Source organism: Brachyhypopomus gauderio, chromosome 3 (assembly GCF_052324685.1).
Source record: "Brachyhypopomus gauderio isolate BG-103 chromosome 3, BGAUD_0.2, whole genome shotgun sequence".
In the NCBI taxonomy this organism is placed as follows: Eukaryota; Metazoa; Chordata; class Actinopteri; order Gymnotiformes; family Hypopomidae; genus Brachyhypopomus; species Brachyhypopomus gauderio.
In genome coordinates, this window is record NC_135213.1 from 27751919 (window position 1) to 27768233 (window position 16315).

General features: G+C 42.4%; 1 protein-coding gene across 2 annotated transcripts in view; it reads right to left on the bottom strand.

Moving 5' to 3' along the window:
* Window positions 1-1222, bottom strand: part of smarca2 (SWI/SNF related BAF chromatin remodeling complex subunit ATPase 2) — a 41624-nt gene extending 40402 nt beyond the window's left edge. For both annotated transcript variants that reach the window (XM_077000859.1, XM_077000858.1), the window contains exon 1: window positions 1106-1222. The gene's annotated coding sequence lies outside the window, so the exon portion shown is untranslated. The remainder of the gene's footprint in view (window positions 1-1105) is intronic.
* Between the last annotated feature and the right edge of the window lie 15093 nt (window positions 1223-16315).

A 16315-nucleotide genomic window follows, 5' to 3' on the forward strand; every position in this document is an offset into this window, starting at 1 on the left:
TAATTTCATATTCCTCGATTTTTGTCTAAGTTTATTCAATAAAAGAAACGGTCCCACCCAGCACGCGATATCCAGTTTGTAAATACTGCCGTGGAGAGCGTGGAATGATTCTCACAACAAAGTGTCAACCGACTGAATTGACACTTGAAACATTCTTCTAATCGAAGAGACTCGACTGGCCACTTCAACTCACGCATACTTCAAAGTTAGTTTTGTAACACGAGCTAACTGTGGACAGGCGTTACGGCATAACCTTTCTACACAAATGTACAGTTGCTATTTTATTACATAAATATATAGCAAGTTCGCTCTGAAATATGAAGATACTGTTCAAATTAAATTCGGGAAAACAATGCAAGTAAAAATACTGCCTTATATGCATTTCGTAGGAAAGATTGTATGATTTTCCCCTCCCTTGATCGTACAGGCCAAGCGTTTAGTGTCATTAAACGACCAAAAAAAAAGATTATGAAAACTTTGTGATTAGTAGACACATACGACGTTTTTGTTTATTTAATTACACCGCTACTCATTAACTTTGTTGGTAGCATTTGATATAAGCAAAATGGAGCGGAGATGAGCGGTGTTTTGTTTTTGGATAGTGTTTTGTTTTTGCTGATTGGATCATGGCTTCCACGACGCAGTCATGCCAGTCTACCCCCTCGAAACTCAACTGACACGCCATTGCGGACCGATTCAATCTGTCTAAAGTTTCGAAAACGCTCATACGACAACGAGCTGTAAATATATTGCGCATGCACTACATGCACTTATAGCTGGATTTATTCTAAAAACAACTTTCTCTTTAGTGCGTGTATTAAAATGGTTTCCCTAAATTCGTGTCAAAGTTCCCACCTACGCACAGCTCACCAGCTAGCCATCTACCCAGCTAGGTACATTGCCATTGCACAAAATGCTTGAAGTAGCAACAAGCTAGCTAGCGACCCCTGAGCTATATCTGTACAGTGGAGTTAGCTGATAGCATGCTAGTTGGTTACCTATATAATGGCACGATCAGCATTCTCCAGTACATTAATATTGCATCCAGTTTGGGCGAATGTACACTTTTATCATTCTTGAAACAAACAGTATAAGACTCGGTTACCTTTCGAGAGACAGAAATCAATATTGGGATCTAGTGCATTATTTCGCCTTCAAGAATATGACTGCCATTAGTTGATTCCCTCCCCCTCTATTTTGCTGACATTTTCCTTTACGTTTTTTTTTACTGTTTCTTCCTTTGATTTGTTGAGCGCACAGGAAACGCTGGTATCATCGTTATATGATTGGTCAAAGAGCACGTCAATTTTTACGGTTCTGTATTTGAGGGCGGAGGTTATTTCATGGTAACTTTCGCTATGCAACGTCGAACGTGCTGGATGTCTGATATAGTGCATCAGCAGCTATGTCTTGTTTCTAATCCTTGTTGTTTTTATCACGTTCGTGAACTTAGTAGATACTTGGAACTGTTTTATGGTTGTCACGTGTTTTGAATAAGACGAATGCAGCAGTACAGTAAAAGTGGGGTCTATATGGGAGCTATGAAGTATTGTTAAATAAGACTAATTACGTAATTCACGATGCAAATCATTTTCTCAGTTTGAAGACATTTTCCTCGCTGCCAGCTTAAATGTAGACCAATACAGATCCGTGTTTTTTTGCTGATTTTTATACCCTTTAAAGATATGCATGCATATATATACATACACGGTTAAACACATGCAAAGAAATCATATATGTGTCCTTAGGAAACCCACTGTTTAAAAAATATTCACACTTCTATACTTTTCTGAATGAAGCCTGCATTCTCGTTACAAATGTGCAAATAACAATGAGCAATGCACAAGCTAAATTTTGGTCTGAACTAAGGGCCATGGAACACATGAAGTTTCAAATAAACATCCAACTAATCAACTCATTAGAAAACACCAGACTGCAGACAAGTACAGTGCTTACTTGTGCCATTCTCTCTGAACCAATGTCAAACGTGTTTTAGCTGTTCAGTGTAGAGCTATTTCTTTGCTTGTTTTTCATTGGCTCTCATATACAAGTACGGACTCCGTTGGGTATAGACAGCGTCCAATCATTTCTGCAATCAGGAGATGTTTTGCAACACTTTTGCAAGTTTAAACTCACATCTGCATGCTAAAGTACAGAAGCATATTGCTGCCATGAATTCTGCAGCATGTTGTTATTATGAGATTTTATGTCAGAAATATGAGAAAGTTTTTTTTAATGAGACATCCACTGTAAAATCTAACTGCATTTCATACTGAAATAATTAAGTAAACAAAACTTAAATATTACAGAATAGTGACATCACTTATGCTGATAAAGTCAAACTATCTCAAATATTTGTTGCCAAAAATAAATTTACCTTTTTCCCATTTTACATTCTTTTTCCACTATATCTTATGTCAAATGCAATCAAATCTTTGTTTTTTAAAGATGCATTTTAGCGACTGACTAATAACAGTTACCATTGCATTATATTTTAAATAATAATGATTTACAATAATAAAATAATAAATAAATATTTATAAATATATATATATTTATATCAGTTTATACATTATTTATACCAGAAAATACTTTTTAAAATTATTATTTACATTTCTGAATACCAAAAAGTGCTCTGGGATGAAATGCGCCTGATTGGTACCTGATTGGCCAACAGACTTGATTGAAATCTTGTTGGAACTCTGTGTTCAAAATAACATACAACATACTGGATGTACTGCATACTGTACTCAGTATATACTGGATACTGCATACTGGTCCTCGTGGTAGTATGCAGTAGTTTCCAGTATGCGACAAAAGCAAAGCATACTACGGGGTCACATGAATATAACGTTGCATAATGGGATGCAGTACACCACGAAGATAGCTCTGTTCGTGTACTGGAATATTTTACGGAAGTAGTATGTCATCCGGGGATGTTTCACGTACTGGAAAAATTATTTTTATTCGCATACTGCATACTGGATACTGATTTGGGGCCCAATCAGTACGCCAGTAGTATGTAGTACTAACAGCCTAAACTTGCCCCATTCCAATAGTGTACAATGGTATACTGCTTTCTGGCAATGGCATACTGCTTTCTGGGCGGGCAGAGGAATTTTGAATGGGCCAGCAAAATATTTCTCGCTTCACACTGAAAACATGTCTTAACACCTGAGGATCGCTTCCAGTAAACGAGACAATCACTCAGACTTCAAAGATGTGGGAAAAGCTTATTTGTTTGTCATATATTTCTGGATCCTGGAATTATCCAAGAATTACACTAAAGCAAGCAAATATGACGGTTATATGTCTGTGGGTTATTTACGCAATAATACACGAGAAGGAGTGCTATAACGTGTAATATTGGCACTGCTGTGCTGCGGCCGTAATTCTAATGATGTACAACAGTTTGGATATGCAAAATGTTTGCACCTCTCTTAAATGACCTTAAGACCTTGGACGTGGAAGGTGTATTGAAACAGTTGGAGACAGTCTGAGTGGAACCATGTACTCTGTTGTTGCTGATAACCTTGCTGCCATGGACTAGCTGGCTTGAAAGAGTTTTTGGTATTTATACTGCTGCACGTCATGCCTCTCCCGGATGACAAGGGAGAACCCGGACACCCTACGGAGAAAACTCATTTTGGCCGCTTGTATATGTGATCTCATTCTTTTGGTCACTACCCAGAGCTCGTGACCATAGGTAAGAATCAGAACGTAGATTGACCAGTAAATCGATAGCTTTGCCTTTTGGCTCAGCTCTCTCTTCACCATAACGGCCCGGTACAGTGTTCGCAATTCTGCAGCTGCAGCACTGATCCTGTCACGGTGAGGCGGCCCCCTACCGGCCGCCTCCGTCCACAGCGGCTGTTGTTGTTGTTGTCTGGTGACGTCATGTGCGTCCCTCAGGTGGGCGGAGCCCGTGATCCGTCTCACCTGAGGGTCGTTTGTTTGCCTATATATGTCTTGTCTTTGTACCAGTTGACCGCTGGTCATTATATCCTTAATTTGGAGATATAGCACGGGTTTTAGGTTTGCACACTTTCTATTAAACCATCCTTTTTCCCTGAGACTTGGCGTGATCGCTTCCTTTTTGTTGCTCACCCCCGCCCGTCACAGAATGACCAGCCACCCTTCGGAAGCCGCCGAGTCTCTTTTTCTTTCTCCTTCGTTCGTGGTCATGTCTCGTGGTAAGTGTTTGTCTGCGTGGTGTTTTGTGAAGAGTTCCGCCGTGCTTTTGTGTTGTGTTTGTGGCACGGCGTGGACCAGGGCTGTCTGCCCTGGGAAAACTCTTCGTGTCTGTTGTTTGTTTGCTTGTTTGAAGAGCTCCGCCGTGTCTGTGTTTGTGGCACGGCGAGGACCAGGGCTGGAAAGGCTCTTCATGTTTTGTGTTTGTTAAAACGTGTGTTCATGTCGACGGATGTGTGGATCAGTGTGCGTGCTCGTTATGTTTAATGTTGCGTGTTTTGTGTGTGACGCGGTCGCCGCTCGTCACCGTCGCCTCGCTCCCCGTGTGTCTTGTGTTAAATGTGGGGAGCGACTGCGGCTCTGAGCGGCGCGCGTCACTGTGTGTTTATGTCGAGCGCGCATGTGTAGGTCTCGTCTGTCTGTCTGTGCACCGTTTTGGTTTGTTTGTCTAGTAATAGCGTGTGCGTTTTGTCCTAGCGTGTTGTCAACTGTTTGTGTGTAATTCCACGCATGCTCCTCCCCTTAAATGTGTGTTTGGGGGGACCGGCTGTGGTCCCGTGCCATGGGGTGTGGCACGGAGGGCGTCGCTCCCGATGGAGGCCCTGAATAGGGTAGGGCGCGTTTGGGTGTGTGTGTGTGTGTGTGTGTTCTGTGCAGGTGCCTCCCCCTGGCGGTGTTGTGGTGTTCCTGGACCTTGTGGGAGTCTCCACCTGGCAGGAGCCCCCTTGTGTTGTGGGGTGACCGGAGCCTGGTCAGGAAGAGCCCCTCCCTAGAGGGATGGGGCCCCCGGATGTTTGGGGACCATGGGTCTCCGGTCTGAGAAGCTCCTGCTAGAGATGGAGATCCTCCCTCCTGCCCGGGGTGACCAGGAGGCCCTTGGGGCTGCTCCCTAGCCCGCGTCGGGGGTGCTCTGGGCCTCGGTCTCTGGCGCTCCTGGGTTGGGTGGAGGAGTCCACCGTGCGATGAGGGGCCCCGGGGTCAAGGGCCGGGGTCAGGTCTGGGAGGAGGTAGGTCCAGGAGGAGAAGTAGCCACGCCTCGAGGAGGTAACCTGCACCCACACACACACTAAGGACGACAAAGGAGTCGTAGCTCCTCGTCCGCACACCCTTGGGGCTCTCTGGCTAAACGCCGGTTAGGGCGTGAGGGCCCTGTGACCGACCGGGGCGTGGTTTTGTGTTAACGGCCCGGTCGGTCCAGGGTCCCGCCCGGGGAGGTGAGCTGTTTAATGTTGTGTGTTATGTTCCAGCTCCCGGACGGCAGGAGGTGTGTTCCTGCTTGTCTCTGCCTTCCTGCCCCTTCGTGTTTTGTGTGCAGCCGCTGTGTGCCACATACCCAGTGGAGGGGAGTGCGGCTTGGTGGGGGGGTCTGTCACGATGAGGCGGCCCCCTACCGGCCGCCTCCGTCCACAGCGGCTGTTGTTGTTGTTGTCTGGTGACGTCATGTGCGTCCCTCAGGTGGGCGGAGCCCGTGATCCGTCTCACCTGAGGGTCGTTTTTTTGCCTATATATGTCTTGTCTTTGTACCAGTTGACCGCTGGTCATTATATCCTTAATTTGGAGATATAGCACGGGTTTTAGGTTTGCACACTTTCTATTAAACCATCCTTTTTCCCTGAGACTTGGCGTGATCGCTTCCTTTTTGTTGCTCACCCCCGCCCGTCACAGATCCGCTGCAGCACCGATCCGCCTGTCAATCTCTCATTACATTGGCTCAATGTAATAAAATTGAATTAATCACACGATTTTTTTTTCATTGACTCAATCCAAAAAACTAAATTCATGACTAAATGTATTTAGTTTTTTAGATTGAGTCAATGAAGAAAAATTTGTGTGATTGATTAATTAAATTTTATTACATTGAGCCAATGCTTTATTTTTTTCAGTGTAGGTTCAAAATGGGTCTGTAACTAGATAGTACAGTTGGATCAAGATTTGGTTTCTTGATCAGGGGTTTAATGACCGTTAGTTTACAGGCCTTGGGCATGTGACCTATTGTAATGGATAAGTTAACTACCTTTAGAATTGTTACGGTGAGAGGAGGCAGACACAACGAGCTCTGTAACGTTGTCACACTGACGTTTATTCCAACAAACACACGTATAAAGTCCAGCGCGAGTAGTGCAAGCACTCTGAACATGTAACCTACAACACAGCAGAAGCTTTAGACAAAGACGAGCACAGGACATTGCGAACGCACATTAAATAGACAAACTACACAATCCCCAGTGATGAGACGAGGCACAGGTGAGACCGATGAACATGTGCACAAACGACCCACACCCACGGAACTACAAACATGGACATAACATAACCAGACGCAGACGACATACACTGAAAAAAATAAAGCATTGGCTCAATGTAATAAAATTGAATTAATCAATCACACTAATTTTTTTTCATTGACTCAATCTAAAAAACGAAATTAATTTAGTCATGAACTAAGTTTTTTGGATTGAGTCAATGAAAAAAAATTAGTGTGATTGATTAATTCAATTTTATTACATTGAGCCAATGCTTTATTTTTTCAGTGTAAACACACGCCCAAAAGGAGGGGTCCGGAGCTGTTCCGTGACAAGAATAGGTTCAGTGACAACTGCTAAAACCTCTTTGAGTAATTTTGAGGGAGTTGAGTTTAATGTACAAGTAGTAGAATTTAATGATGATTATTTTCTCCAATTCTGGTTGTGGGAGTAGGTAAAGATAAAGATAATAATGATACATAAAAATGTAGGTCGATCTGGAAAATCAGTTGTGACATGATTATAGATGTACAACATGGAGAGATTCACAGTGATAGTTTCCATTTTAAATGGAACAGAAAATAACTTGTCAAAATGTCAACAGTGTCATAAAGACTCAAAAAACAAAAACAAGCTTATTTGGGATCTGTACAAAATCATACATCACAGTGATCTCATATATGGTATTATGGTATTATAGTATTATTATAGTATTATTTCAATATGCCTACAGTGATCTCATATGAGGTATTATATAGTATTATTATAGTATTATTTCAGTATGCCTACATAGTGGTTTATCATAACCCATCATATACATCATAACTGCATGTCTTCCACAGCCATTTAAAGGTTGTTTCCAAGTATGTGAGGATTACACCTCAAGAGGGCACTGTAGCATTGTATGTTATCCACTTTGTAAGCCTAATACACAACCATGTTAGAGCACAGCTGCACAGTGTGTGGGAGAAAATGCAAGTTCATCAATAGCAAAACAGATTCAGCAGGTAAAGCATTTTGTCTGAGTTTTGGTTAATGCAGGAGAGATAAACCTCCTGACACATGGCCTAGAGTTGGTGTTAATGTAGGCTAATATTCTGAAACACAGGAGCTGTGTCTGAAACTACACCCTGTTCACTATGCCCTTGTTTACTATGCCCCTGATAACTATGCCCCTGTTCACTCTTCACTATTCCCCTGTTCACTATGCCCCAGATCCCTATGCCAATGTTCACTATGCCAAAGTATACTGTGCCCCTGTTCATTATGCCCCTGTTCATTATGCTCCTGTTCACTATGCCCCTGATCACTATGCCAATGTTCACTACGTTCACTAATTGCAGGGAACCTAACTTCATTAAGGTAGTGAACAATTATAGGCAACCTAATTCATCAAGGTAGTTTTGGACATTTTGGACAATACATTTTTTGGACACCACAACATTAGAGAACCCCAAAGTAGCAGCCCTGTATAGTGAGAAGGACACAGCTGGGATGTGTTTCATAATGCTGTGAGCTGTTCTGAACTGCTACAACCTCTCCATTGTTTTTATAGCCAAGTGTCTTGCGCTAGTGTTTGCTCTCAGTGCTAAGTGGGCTAATATTTTTAGCAGTGTCCTATTTCTGAAGAAGCCTGACATTGTTGGTTCTATTTTTGTGTCTTTCTGTGATTAGACAATGCCTTCGTAAAAATGGCCTCTGCTCAAATGGCCCATCTACCACCACCAGTACATCTAACACCACCAGAACATCTAACACCACTTACACCACCAGTGCATTTAACATAGCCAGAGCATCTAACAAAACCAGTACATCTAACACCACAGGGACAGCTAACAAAACCAGAATACCCAACACCACCAGTACATTGAACACCACCAGAACATCTGCCACAAAGCCAAAAACCTAACCCTGACAGTAACCACACTGGCTACAAGACTAAATGATGACCAGTGACTCCAGTACATATATTAGTGTGTTAAGCCTTCTAATGTGTTCTAATACAACTGGTCCTTTTCCTTTAACCTTTGAGATTAGCAGAAAAACAAGAAAGAATTGTGCAGTAGCCCAATAATTTGAACATTAGTGTTAGGGTCAGGGTTAGGGCAGGGTTAGGTTTACATTTAAGGTTAGGGTTAGGCTAACCCTTTGGTGTGTGGGGTTTGGGGTGAGGAGAGAAATGAGCGGGTTTACACATTCCCAGCAGACACACACTGGTAAAGTGGAACAAGAAAGAAGAACAATGAGGGCTCATTAAAAAATGTCCAGTGAATAGGCAGAGAGATTCAGCATTAAGCCTGTCCAACAGAATATCTCTCAGTACATCCCAGTGGAGTTCTCCCACTCTTACCCTCAACGCCTCCCCTCACTCTCTCTGTCCTTTTAATTTTGTCTACTTCTGTTAAAGAATCTTCGTCTCTGAGCGAGTCATCCAATGATTTTGTCTCCTTTTCCCTTTGCTGTGTCTTATTCGCTGAGGGTGCAGGGAGTGGGATTGTAAACACCAGATGATCAATCTTACTGCTGTCTGACATTTGGCCTGCATTCACTGAACTGAAAAAGGAGTGATGAGGACCAAAAAAGAAAGGGAAAGGTAAGAGGATAAAAAGAGATAAGAGAGATGGAGAAAGAGGGAGAGAGAGATGAAGAGAGAGAGAGAGACTCAATCAGCACAATCAGGTCTGGCTATAGAGACTGGCTGTAGAGATAGAATATAGAGACTGGCTATAGAGACTGGCAGGCACAGAAGATCCAGGGTGCCGCAGCAAAACAGAACAAGTCAACAGTGCTGAATAAAACCGAAACAGAGTTGCATTTCCTAACAGAATGCCCAAAATTCACTGATATCCATAACAAATTCTACTCAAATTTCAACAATAAATCCACCACATTCAACAGCCTCTATGATCCAGAGAAACTCCCCTACCTGTTGGGAGAGCACTGAGTCTGCTGCACAATACATCATGGCCTGCCACCGTAAGAGGGACAGTGAGTGATCGTATCAGACACACAAACAATCCTTGTCTCTGATAGCTGATGTATTTATGTGTATGCGTATATATGTGGTTCCCCTTCTTAATCCTTGGATGTATTTATTATTAGATTATGACTACTAATTAATTTGTTATTTGCTCAAGAATTTACTCAAGGTTATTTTTGTTTGTTTGTTTGTTTATGTGTTCCCTAATAAAATTTGCAACGTTTAGAGCTGTGAACTCAATTGTTCAGTGTTATTAGTATTGAAAGTGTTCAGGCTTTGGCAATACAAATGTAGCAATATTTGTCATGCCAATAAAGTACCTTGAATTTAATTTAATTGAATTGAGAGGGGGAGAGATGGAGAATGAGACAGATGGAAAGAGAGAGAGAGATGGAGAATGAGAGAAAGAGGGAGGGCAGAAGGAGGGAGAGAGAGAAGGAGATGGAGGGAGGGCAGAGGAGGCCATCTGTTCCATGTACAGAAGAAAACAAATGAGAATAGATGATTATGATTGAAGTTATAAATGCTACATTTGTACATTGCTCAGCCAACATGATGGTATTGCAGGTAATTGATCCTTCCAAAACTTCCAGTCAACTAAGTATTTTGTTTAGGTGAAGAGGATGATTAAATATGATTAAATATTTATCTACCAGGGGAGAAAAAGAGAATTAATTGGATTTAATTAATGACTATTGTATTTGATATTAATGAATATTAAAGAATGAAAATTATTCATAGATGAATGTCTATCTATCTATCTATCTATCTATCTATCTATCTATCTATCTATCTATCACACACGATAAACAGTCAGTAAACACACAGTAATGCAAAGTAAACTTTCACAGCTTCTCACATCTCATTATACCCTAAACCCTTTGATGCACAACATATGTGTAGGCTACCCCCTCTAATACAATAATTCTCTAAGCATTTAAGTCAAGAAAAAGTTGCTAAATTCTTTAGTTGATAAATTATCTGCTTTCTAGTAATCTGTATTTTAATGAATTTAGTAAAAATATAAGAAAGAAGAGAAAGAGTGGGGATTTTCTTTTATATCCTGTATAAAATATACTGTTGCCTTGTCCTCTGATTACCACAGGAAGCATGCTGCTGCTATCACTTGGAATTTCTAAATCTATCTTCTATTGTTTCTACACCACTACTATGTCTGCTTGGTAACCGATTACCATTTTGTCAGTCTGTATCTGGAAGATCATATCTGGATCTGGATCTGAGCTCAGTCATCCCCCCACACCTCGAGACATCCAGCCCATACTCAGCACAGATGTTCCTCTGTAACACAGCAAACACTTGGATATGGTGTTCCACACTCTGCCTGCCAGCATCTGGAATCCTGCTCTTATGTGCTGGATTGTCTCAGGTGCATTTTTGTACAGCCTGCATCTGGGGTCCTGCCTGGTGGCGTAGATCCCAGCCTCTACCGATCTTGAGTTCAGAGCTTGTTCCTGTGCTGCCATGATTAGTATTCCTGTGATGTGTCTCTGTGTCTCTGTGTTGTCTGACATTCCATCCAATTCTACCAGTTGGTGGAATTTATCCATATCAGTCAGTATCATTATCTTTCGGGAGTACATACCATTTATCCTCCCGTGATGGTTCCTCGTCTTCCTCATTCTCATCCTCCTCTGGTTTCTGGTGTCTATTCTATAAGCACTTTATCACTTGGGGTCATATTCCAGGTGTTTACCTGAATCTTGTCGTATTTCATGATGGATAGTGGCTCTGATGCTCACTAGTCCTCAACCCCTTCCTTATGCTTAGTACTCAAGAATGATTTAATTAACCATTCAGATTCCAGATCAAATCAAATCAAATTTTATTTATATAGCGCTTTTTACAACAGTTGTTGTCACAAGGCAGTTTTACAAGTGTCCGAGTCCAAGCCCCCAGTGAGCAAGCCAAGGGTGACAGTGGCAAGGAAAAACTCCCTAAGAGCATGAGGAAGAAACCTTGAGAGGAACCAAGACTCAGGGGGGAACCCATCCTACTCTGGCCAACGCCGGTCACCATGACACCAACAACAATTTAAAGAGCGAGACAGAAAAAAGGAAAAGGAAAAGATGTGAGGGTAAAGTACATATTGGTGTAGATTTATAAACATGAGTTCTTTATGTAATTCCTGTACAGTCCCAAACGTCTTAATGTTTGGTAATGTTATACATGAGTCCTTTATGTAATTCCTGTTTAGTCCTATCCATCATCATTTATCCATCGTCCACACTGGTTTGTCAGGGCAGTGGGTTGGTCCTCCATCATATCTGGTTAGGCAGGAGGTGGCCGGCACAGGATGGACCTCTGGAAAGGCTCGTCTCTCCTCATCTCAGTGTTCCAGATCTATATGTGCTATGTGTACATTTCTTAACACAACCACTAAAATAACTTCCACAAAAGAATCAGTTGTTACCACTCATTCATCCTCATGCACCACAGCACGCGTTGTCTATTGCATTACTTGCAAAAGATGTAATCATCATTACATTGGAGAAACCAAGGGAAGACTTGCTGATTGGTGTCATGTAGGGCTACGCCCCCCTCTCTTAGCTGTCACTCTGGTTCCCTGTTCCTCGTGTCTGTGTTGTTCCTTGCCCGTTAATCCCGCCCTGCTTGTCTGTTGCCCTGGTTTCCCTCTGTCTGCCATGCCCGTGTCATTATTGTCCTCAGCTGTGTCTTGTTAGTTCCGTGTACATATATTCCTGTGTTTCCCTAGTCCCTTGTGGGTTATTCGTTCTCTTGTGGTTTGTTGTTCGATTGTGGTTCTTTGTGCTCTGATTATCGCTGCCATTTTGTGAGTTTGTCATTTCGTGCTCTCTTGTCTGTTCTTAGTTCCCTGCCTTGTTGTTTTGTGTTACCTGTATAGTCATGCCCCTGTACTCCACCCAAATGCAAGGCTATGGATGAGTACATCCAAGAGTCCTTAGCCGCAGGGCTTATACGGCCATCCACCTCTCCCGCGGGTGCGATTCTTCTTTGTCAGAAAAAAGGATGGAGGTTTAAGGTCATGCAGCTTTGAAGCACTGCAGCAAGCTACCATTTTTAGCAAGCTGGACTTGTGCAGCCTTAGGTAAGGGATCCCGATCCTGGGGGAGGTCCTGTAGGACGGCTCTATGTTCCGGCCCATGTGCATGAGCAAGTTATGAAGTAGGCACACGCCTCCCCATTGGTGGCCCAATATGGACCAATCTGTGGGCAGCTTTATGGCTACTTGCGCTGTGTTCGCCCAGGGGAAAAGCCCACGGTTCAAACCCGCGGGGCTGCTCCACCCACTTCCGGTCCCTTCCCATCCTTGGTCACACCTCTCCATGGACTTTGTGACCGGGTTGCCCCCCTCTCGGGGCAACACAATGATCTTTGTTATTGTGGATCGCTTTTCCAAATGCGCGAAGTTTATAGCCCTGCCTAAACTCCCCTCCACTCGTGAGACAGCTTCCATCTTCCTGCAGCACATGGTTCGTGCTCACGGTCTCCCAGTGGATGTGGTTTCCAACTGTGGGCCACAGTTTACCCAGTCGCTTCTGGGGTGCTTTCCTCAAGCTCAAGATGTTGCAAGATGGCCCCAGTGTGTTTACCGGCATGCCGTCCCTCTCTCGTCTTTGCTTTTTCTTTCATATTTGTCATACATTTGCTTGTGTTATGTGTGTTACTGCACAGTGGCAGTGTTTATGTTTATGGCTCTCAACAGTTACTGGTGTATGATCGTCAATCACTACTCAATATTTGTACCTCTTTGGGCGATCCCTGGAATGGGGATTATGGAAGACAGAACAGCTCTTATTCTGAGTATGTAGATTCCTGGCCCAGAGAGATCCGTCGTCATCCCTGCTTTGTCCATGGAGGGAAGTGCCATAGAAAACGGGGGAAACGAGGTGGTGTCCTGGTGAAGTTAAGAAGCTGTTCACGGACTAAACGGGAATTTCCCTGGCTTGTTCAGCGCGGCCGAAAGTCCCGAGTAGTACCACCACGATCTCTCGAACTGATCTACAACTGCTTGGTACCTGTGTTTCCGAAACAATCTACTGCACAGTCTATTTCTCGTCTGCGTATCCGAGCAAGAAACAGAGGAATTAATGCGAGTAACCTCAGAGTGCTAGAGCGATCGCCATTAATGTCTCCTCACTCCGTGTCACATGGCATTGCTAAACGCCCGATCCATCCTTAATAAAACGTTTATTTTAAATGATTTCATCATTTCTCATAACTTAGACATGACGTTTTTAACTGAGACATGGGTTACGACTGGAGACCACATCCCCTTCCTGGAACTTTACCCACCTGGCTGCGGATTCTTCAGTGTACCGCGGGATACGGGCAGAGGTGGAGGAATCGCGGTGGTTTTTAAACAACGTCTTGGATGTCAAATTTTTTATTGTGGGTCATTCAATAGTTTTGAAGCACTGGTTTTTTAAGGTAAATTATTTTTTCCCTTGTCTCTGTGAAATAATATACAGACCTCCAAAACCTCACCGGGATTTTATCACTGAATTTTCAGAACTCCCTGCCTTATTGGTACCCATGTCCGATAGAATTTTATTACTGGGTGATTTTAATATACATATTTGCTGCCCTGATAGATATCAGGTTAATGATTTTATTCAGCTCTTGGATTCTTTTAACTTTTTTTTAACCAACCCATATTCAGGGTCATATGCTTGACTTGGTTTTTTCAGCTGGCATTGTTATTGATAAATTAATTGTCGAAGAGGTGAGTTTTTCCAACCATAAGCCTGTAATGTTGAGCTCTACTTTTACTGGGCATTTCCCTACTCCAGTTTCAGGTCATATGTGTAGGCGTATCAATTAATGTACAGCCAGTGACTTTTCTAATGCGTTTTTAGACTGTGTAAAGTTAAATAATGTTGACCTGAAACAGCCTAGTGTTGATGATATAGTCACATAATTCTATCATAACTGTTCAACTGCTCTTGACTCTGTTGCTCCCTTGAAGTTTAAACGGGTGAAATCTAAAGTCCAGCCCTGGCTGAATCCTTGTACTCAGGAAATTAGAGCGGCTTGTAGGAGAGCTGAGAGGAAATGGAAAACACAAAGACTACACTCCCTTGCTTAAAAAGCCAAATCTAGATGTAACAATGTGTAGTAACTATCGCCCTATTTCCAAATTACCATTTCTAGCTAAGTTACTTGAAAAAAGTTGTGTACTCTCAGTTTTTACCATTTTTAAGATCTAATAGTGTGTTTTTTTCATGTGATTTTTCAGTCAGGTTTTAAGGCAATGCACAGCACGGAATCTGCCCTTCATAAGGTGACAAATGATCTTTTAGTGTCTGTAGACTCTGGTAATTGTGCCATTCTCATGCTGTTGGATCTAAGCTCTGCTTTTGATACAATTGAACATGACATACTGATTGATCGTTTGAAGGAGTGGGTGGGGGTAGAGGGTGTGGCCCTAAGATGGTTTAAATCCTATCTGGAACATAGGACTTTTTCGGTAAACATGGGCAACTCATTCTCCTCTACAGGTGATGTGAAATATGGTGTCCCACAGGGATCCATACTAGGTCCAATCCTTTTTTCATTATATATGTTACCTTTAGGTCAAATTGTCAGAAAGCATAATGTTAACTTTAATTTTTATGCTGATGATATTCAATTGTATTTTCCTATTAGACCCAATGACAATGGCTCTTTTATGTCTCTAAAGAACTGTGTTGAGGACATCAAGTGGTTGGCTGCTAATTTTCTTAATTTAAATGAAACTAAAACAGAGATTATCAGTTTTGGGTCTCCACACTGCAGTACTGTTGTTTCTGATAACCTTGGTCTATTACCAGCAAGTGTAAAGTCGTCAGTGAGAAATCTTGGTGTTGTTTTTGACTCTGACCTCAGATTTGATAAACAAATCAACTCTGGTAAAAAGTAGCTTCTTCCACCTCAGAAATGTTGTAAGGCTAAAGCCTTTTCTCAGCTTTGGTGACCTTAAGAAGGCCATTCATGCCTTTATAACATCACAAATTGACTACTGTAATTCTTTATACATTGGTATTAACCAGTACCTATTACAATGCTTACAGTTAGTCCAGAATGCAGCATGCAGATTGTTAACCGGAACCAAGAAAAGAGAACACATTACACCTGTCCTCGCCTCACTTCATTGGTTACCAGTACAATACAGAATACAATTTAAAGTGCTTTTATTTGTTTTTAAAACACTAAATGGGCTGGCCCCTTCTTACATCTCAGATTTGCTCCAATCTCCAATCAGGCAGCGCTCGCTGAGATCTTCATCTCAGAACGTATTAGTTGTCCCCAGGACACGTTTAAAACTCAGAGGGGATCGTGCTTTTTCAGTGTACGCTCCGAAACTGTGGAATAACCTACCACCTGACATTCGTCATGCTACCTCTGTCTCGGCTTTTAAATCAGGTTTGAAAACCTATTTATATAAACTTGCATTTGTTCAGTAAGACACTGTGGTATGTTGGGTGCATTGATGTATTGTATGTTATGCTATTTTATTTTATTTTTATTTTTATTGTTGTATTTCTGTATTTTACACATTATTTATGAGAACATGTACAGAACTTTGGGCAACCTTGGTGGCATAGAAAGTGCTTTATAAATACATTTTACTTACTTACTTACTATACTGAGTGCCAGGGCCAGCCTCTCCTCTGGGTTTCACCCCCAGAGCAACTGCCAGATGGAGCGGATCAACCAGGACCTCGAACAGACACTCCGGTGTCTGGCCTCCTCCAACCCCGCCTCCTGGTCCGATCAGCTGATGTGGGCGGAGTATGCCCACAACACACTCTGGCACTCATCTCTGGGCATGTCACCCTTTGAGTGCCTTTACGGTTACACTCTGCCTATGTTCACTGACCAGGAGGGGGATGTGGCAGTGCCCAATGCCAGAGCCCTGGTC